Genomic DNA, 6,093 nt, shown 5'->3' on the forward strand with positions numbered 1-6,093 from the left:
TTGACGTGACGCTGTGTGCCACGTTATTGTTTGCATGAGATGAATTTCTACAATGTCGGATATACACAAAATACTGTTGCTGTTAATCTGACTTTTTGCAGTTTTTACACACTTACACATACACACGCAGTTAAGACAGCGGCGTCAGAGTGAACTTCTCCATTCAACACAGACAGTCTCAAAACCTAAACCGACGTCGTCGTCGGTTTTGAATAAATTTTATTTATTTTTAATTAAGATTTATGCATGCTGTATGCATTTTGTTCATTCCTAAGTTGTGAGTCTACACCAGCCAAAATACTGTTTTTGGTTATTAACATTTGAAATGATGAAGGCACATGAAAAGTAACACAAAATTAGCTGCCTTTGGAGAAAAACACAAAAACTTTTCAGAAGTACTTAAGGTTTGCATAAAACCGTGTTTACTCTTTCCCTCCCAGGCTTCTAGACTTCTGATTGGCCAACATTTCTTCACGGCTAGGATTTGGCATGTTCTTGACAATGTTTGACTGCGTTTTTGGCGTTTACATGTGGACAGAGATATTTTTCAAAACTGCATGTGTGGACGGGATTTAAAAATAAAAAAAAACACGAAAACGGAAAATCTCTGTTTTAAAAAATAGCCGTGTACTTGTGGACGTAGTAAATAAGTTGATTCATCAATCATTAATCAAGTTGTACTTAAGTACATTAACTTGGAATAACAGAACTGCATAATGCTAAAATGAAGCAACGTGGAAATTCTTGCCATGATTTTTTATGTTCATTTAAATAGTTATTTTTTTGAGTGTATATAGCCATTTTTTCCCATCTGTGCACTCCATTAATGCCTGCTTTGTTTAAGTGGTTTATGTTAAGGTAACTTGTTAATGAGTATCTGGTAGAATTTAATTTATTCCTTGTTCTGATGTGGCTATACACTCTACTGAGAATATGCATATTTAATAATAATGTGAGTGGATCTTCAAAATAGACATCAAAGTAGCTCATGGAGAAAATGAGTAGAAAAAGTTAAGAGTTTATTAGCAATAATCCTGTTTGAATAATTATAACCATCATAAGCAACCAAATCATCTCAACATGTATTTGCTCAAAAATTAATTTATTACTACAAACACATCTTTAATCATCGAGACAAGGAAAAGCAATAGTAGATAAATGGAAGTATCTCTTCTCTGGAAGGTGTGGAATTTCATCAGGTGGGCATGGTGAAACCTCATGAGCAGTTACACTGGGAGGCTTTTCTGTGAATGTTGAAGAAAGGGACAGTTAGGTTGTGCCAAAATAACCACCAAAAAGACAAAACCTAAACTTGGCTGAGCTCTTACCCTAGAAAACAAAAAAAAGGGTGAAAACCCCAATTCTCAACTCAAAGCAAGCTCAAAATTACATGGGTGGCACCAACCTACTTACCAAGTGTTTCTAACAGAAAGAATTCTATGTGAATAAGTGTATTGGGTCCGCAGACTTACGTAGTCCTCTTTACTCCCACCACAACCTTCAAACAAAAGAAATACACCAGAGGCGCTCTACACAGGTGCCAAACAATTCCAAGCAAGGAAGAGAGAGCCGCACCCAGCCACAGGTGAGTCTCCTTATCAAGTTGTGCACTCCTGGTTTGTCTAATCAAAGCCTCCTTCCTCTAATTAGCTGGAGATCCCCAAATTGACACCAGCCTGCAGTCTGTGTACCTGAGGAAATGGCAAACAAAAGGAGAGGGAAAGAAAACATGTAGCCTGCAGACATGTAACAACATTCAGATTAAGTATTATTCCTAAATATTTCATCCCTTTTTGTAACAAATTAAAATTGAAAGCTAAAATGAATTAGCAATACAAGTCTGAGATATTGGCATTGCCTCCGACTTATGCCAGTTAATTTTGTAACCTGATAACTTAGAGAATTCACCAATAACATTTAGCAATTTTGTTATGGAGTTGGTGGGGTCCTGACACATCACCACAATATTGTCTGCATACAAAAATTATTTATGTTCTCTCCCCCCCTCCGTTCACACCCACAATACTTGAATCTTTCCTAATTTTAATAGCCAGGGGGTCCATAAAGATAGTGAACAGGAGTGGGCTAAGACTACAACCCTGACGAGTAGACCTGGAGATATTAAAAAATGGGGACATCAGTCCATTGGTGAGAACAGAGGCTTTCGGCCCTGAATACAGTGTCTTAACCCATCTACAGAAATTATCACCAATTCCAAATTTTGACAATGCTCCATTCAACCCTGTCAAGGGCTTTAGGGCGTCAAGCGAAATTATTACTACTGGTTTTGGGTTATATTTATTAGCTCAAATAAGATGTAATAGTCTCCTCATGTTATCAGCTGATGATTGATGCTTAATAAACCCCACTTGGTCTTTATGAACAATCTGCAGGAACACAGACTCCGGTCTTGCTGCCAAGATCTATGACAGTATTTTACAATCCACATTTTATAAACTAATAGGTCTAAAATTGGCTGGGTCGGTTAAATCTTTCTTTACTTTCTTTCGCCTTCTTTGAACTATATTGCAGACATTTGCTCTAATGAAGGCCTTTAGGGTATCCCATACCGTAGCCAGTCTCTCTGTGGTCAAAATATTTACATCCAAGAAAAAAATAATATCATCTTTTAATGTTGCCACAAATTGTTCATCATGTAAAAGACTTGGATTTAGTTTCCACCTGCCCCGACTATATTTCTCAACTTGTAAGTCTATATTTAGTTCTACTGGAGTATGATCTCGTATTATGATTATACTTATTTCACCGTTCACAACCAAATCAGCACTCAGACCAGATATTAAGAAATAATTCTGGAACAACTTTTATGAGAATGTGAATAAAACGTGTATTCCGTTTCTGAAGGATGTACAAGTCTCCAGATATCGACCAGCCCAGTTACCTCTTTAAAGATGGCTGCTGCAGATTTATTTTTTGCACTAGGGCCTAGACTTGTACCACTCCTATCCATATACTCATCCGGAACCTGATTAAAATCTCCTCCCAGCACAATCTGGCCCTCAAAGTCACCTAGTATCTTAATAATACTGGCAACAAATTTGGGGTAGAGGACATGGAGGCAGTGGAATCTCGTGAGGCAGTGGGCTGGTACACTTTAGATCAGTGTCATCAGCACACACAGGGGATGGTGGAGGACTTGGAGGCAGTGGAACCTCATGAGGCAGTGGGCTGATGCACTTTGGGTCAGTGTCTTCATCATTCATAGGTGATGGTGGAGGACTTGGAGGCAGTGGAACATCACAAGTCATCAGCCTAATGTGTTTAGGCATCAAATGTTCCTCTTAATCATCCACAGACAACACGGTTGAACTTCGGTGCTTTCCACAGTGACCAAAAGCTTCAACACGTGGATTTCTTGGAGGCAGAGGAATCTCACAAGGAGATATGAAAAAGGCCACTTCATCATCCAGGGAAGAACAATCGTTTTTTAAATCTGGGTGCATGACTTTATGAGTGTCCTTTGACTTAAACCAGTCATCAGCAGGTGGAGGACTTGGAGGCAGTGGGACCTTACATGCAGGTAAGCTAATAGGTCTTCATTTGATGAGTCTGGCTGCTTCTCCTTTGTCTGTGGAGGAGGCCGACTTTGAGCCAAAGGCATCTTGTGTTGCAGAGGAACATTCAGGTCATCTGGCGTTTTGCTCTCTGGTTCCAAAAAATCCTTGCAAACAAAGGACACACAGTAGTATTCCTTTGGTGGAGGTGGTAAGATCCCCACATCTTGGAAGCAGTACTTGCTGCACACAAAACAAGAATAATCAGCAGCTGATTATTTTTGCAAAATATGCAAACAGATGCTTTAATGTCTTTTTTTTTTTTAATTGAATAGCAAACTTACCACTGTTGACATGTGAGTTGGTTTCTGAGTCAAACATCTTAAGATGTGGATTTTCCTAAAAAAGTTACATATTTTTATTGTTCTTGTATGTTTTTTTTAAAGAATTCACATGATTTAATGTTTAGAAACAGACACAGTGAAGGGTAACTTACCACAGGTCGAGCCATTTTAGGCGTCTTTCAAGGCAAAGATCCACACTGGATTTGGTTTCTCTGTGCAACTTTACATACATTTTCATACATTTTCAAGTCAATTTCAACAATGCATATCCAGTCAAACTGTATCATTAAATTGTTTAGGTGGATAAATATGAAAGAAATGAAGATAAAAACAGCTGGCAATCAAGGTAAAACAACCGTAATCATTAATTAATCATTATTGTTTAAAAGTAAATCTTTCAATCCATACTTCAGTGACTTGTTTGAAGACTCTGTGCTTGCTGTTGGTTGCAGATTTGTGTCAAATAGTTGCAGTTTTTGAAAAAAGTTTGCAAAGGCTCCAATGTTGTGTCTGTTCAGTACCAGTGTAATGAGAAGACTGAGTGCAGGTTTGGAATTGCCAGTCACAGAAGAATGCAGGAAAATCCTCAATGCAGCAATGTTTGAATTTGAATGTGCTATGTGTTATTGTTTTAATAACAGTAATTACTAGGATCATGCCATAGCAACACCGGGATGCCCAATCAAATACAGATACAAGGGATCTGACATTACACATCGAAAAGGACAGTAAAGGAATGGGCATCAATGTCACAAGTCAGGCCTTAAATACATTAGTTATATAACAGCACACTGACAGTGTCTCATAGAAATGATATTCATTTCAATTTAATTTTAATTAGATAGAAAAATAGATCTGTCCAGAGCAATATCCTAGCAGTCTGAAATGATGCTATACACTAATCAGGAAGTGTTTTTCTTTCTTCTGTAAATCAAATAATCTTTAATTTAAAAACATAATAATTTTTGAGCAGTGTATTTAAGTTGCTAATATACATGTAATTTAAAATAAATAAATTAATAAATGTTTCATTATTATTTAATTTTTGCATTTTTGATTATGTTTTCTCCTTCAGTAGTGTTTTCATATTTCACTATGCTCTCACTCATGCTTGGTTATATTAATGTGTATTTCATCTGTATATGGTAAAGTGCTTTGTTACGTCCTACAGAGCAGGAGCTCATCTGGGGGCCTGTCTTCTCCTGTTTTTGTTTTTTTTAAAAATTTGTTTCTTTGTTTTGTTTTTTTCTGTCCAATTAGCTGCCCGTCTTGAATCAATGGAAGCTTGAGAAGTGGAAGCTTCACCTCTGTCTCAGCCGGTGGAAGCTGGTAGAAATCATGCTGGATGTTAGAGAGCATGGGAACCCCCCAGTGCATTGCAATTTTTTGCTTATCCTCATAAAATGTCTTTGGAAAAATTAAAGAAAAATCTCCTAATTCTAAACACCTTTTCCCATGGCAGATATGTTGAATTATCAGTTAACGGGTACAAATAATTTAAGAGAGATGCTGATTTTTCTGCAGACTAGGTTACTTCATGGAATTTGAATGACAGAATCATGCCTGTTTTTAATGCAGTGCTGCCTGATGGCCCTTGATAATACTATGTACATGATGAGATATAAACTAGACTGCAATCAATTGCCCATCTTTACTTTAGGGGAACTCTGCCTCTTTACTGTAAGCTTTTTATACCCAACCATGTTACTGAGCTGTTACTTAGCTAATCACAAAATAACTAGTTACAAAATGTTCTTCCAGCGGTTTCTTTTTAGTAACACTTACTTTTACAGCAACTTCCAGTCCAAAGTTTTTTTTTAATAGTTATTGTTCATGAAACAGTAAAAGGACCCAGTTTAAACATTTGATATGTTTTTTATACTCTGAATGTTAATAAATTATGGATCTATGAGATTTGAAATCAATGGGGTTTGTTTTCATTTAGTTTCCCAACCTTTTTGGAATTAGGTTGTATTTTAGTCAAATTGTTTTTGCTCACATGTGACTTAGATGAAGATCAGATCACATTTTATGAGTTATCATTGCAGGAGTCCTTTCAATTCCAAATGTTTATTTGTTTATTTTTTACTTGTTCTTGGAACCATATTCATTTGACTAAAAATGCTCTAAAACATAATAATTATATTTTGTAATGAATTAAAATTGAACACTAGGGACTTGTTCTTGTCGTACACTGAACTGTGTAAAGTAGGTTGTTTGGTAATCCAGTGTTT

At 36.6% G+C, this 6,093-nt stretch overlaps 1 long non-coding RNA gene across 1 annotated transcript; it reads right to left on the bottom strand.

Annotated features, from left to right (window-relative positions):
- Positions 1-1,120: 1,120 nt before the first annotated feature.
- LOC112842515 (uncharacterized) lies at positions 1,121-5,705 on the bottom strand. The gene is made up of 4 exons (XR_003214319.1): positions 4,012-5,705; positions 3,860-3,914; positions 1,414-3,758; positions 1,121-1,244 (listed from the first exon to the last, which is right to left on the bottom strand). It is a non-coding gene; the product is annotated as an uncharacterized LOC112842515 (long non-coding RNA).
- Positions 5,706-6,093: the final 388 nt, after the last annotated feature.

This window comes from Oreochromis niloticus, linkage group LG15, assembly GCF_001858045.2.
Source record: "Oreochromis niloticus isolate F11D_XX linkage group LG15, O_niloticus_UMD_NMBU, whole genome shotgun sequence".
Taxonomy (NCBI): Eukaryota; Metazoa; Chordata; class Actinopteri; order Cichliformes; family Cichlidae; genus Oreochromis; species Oreochromis niloticus.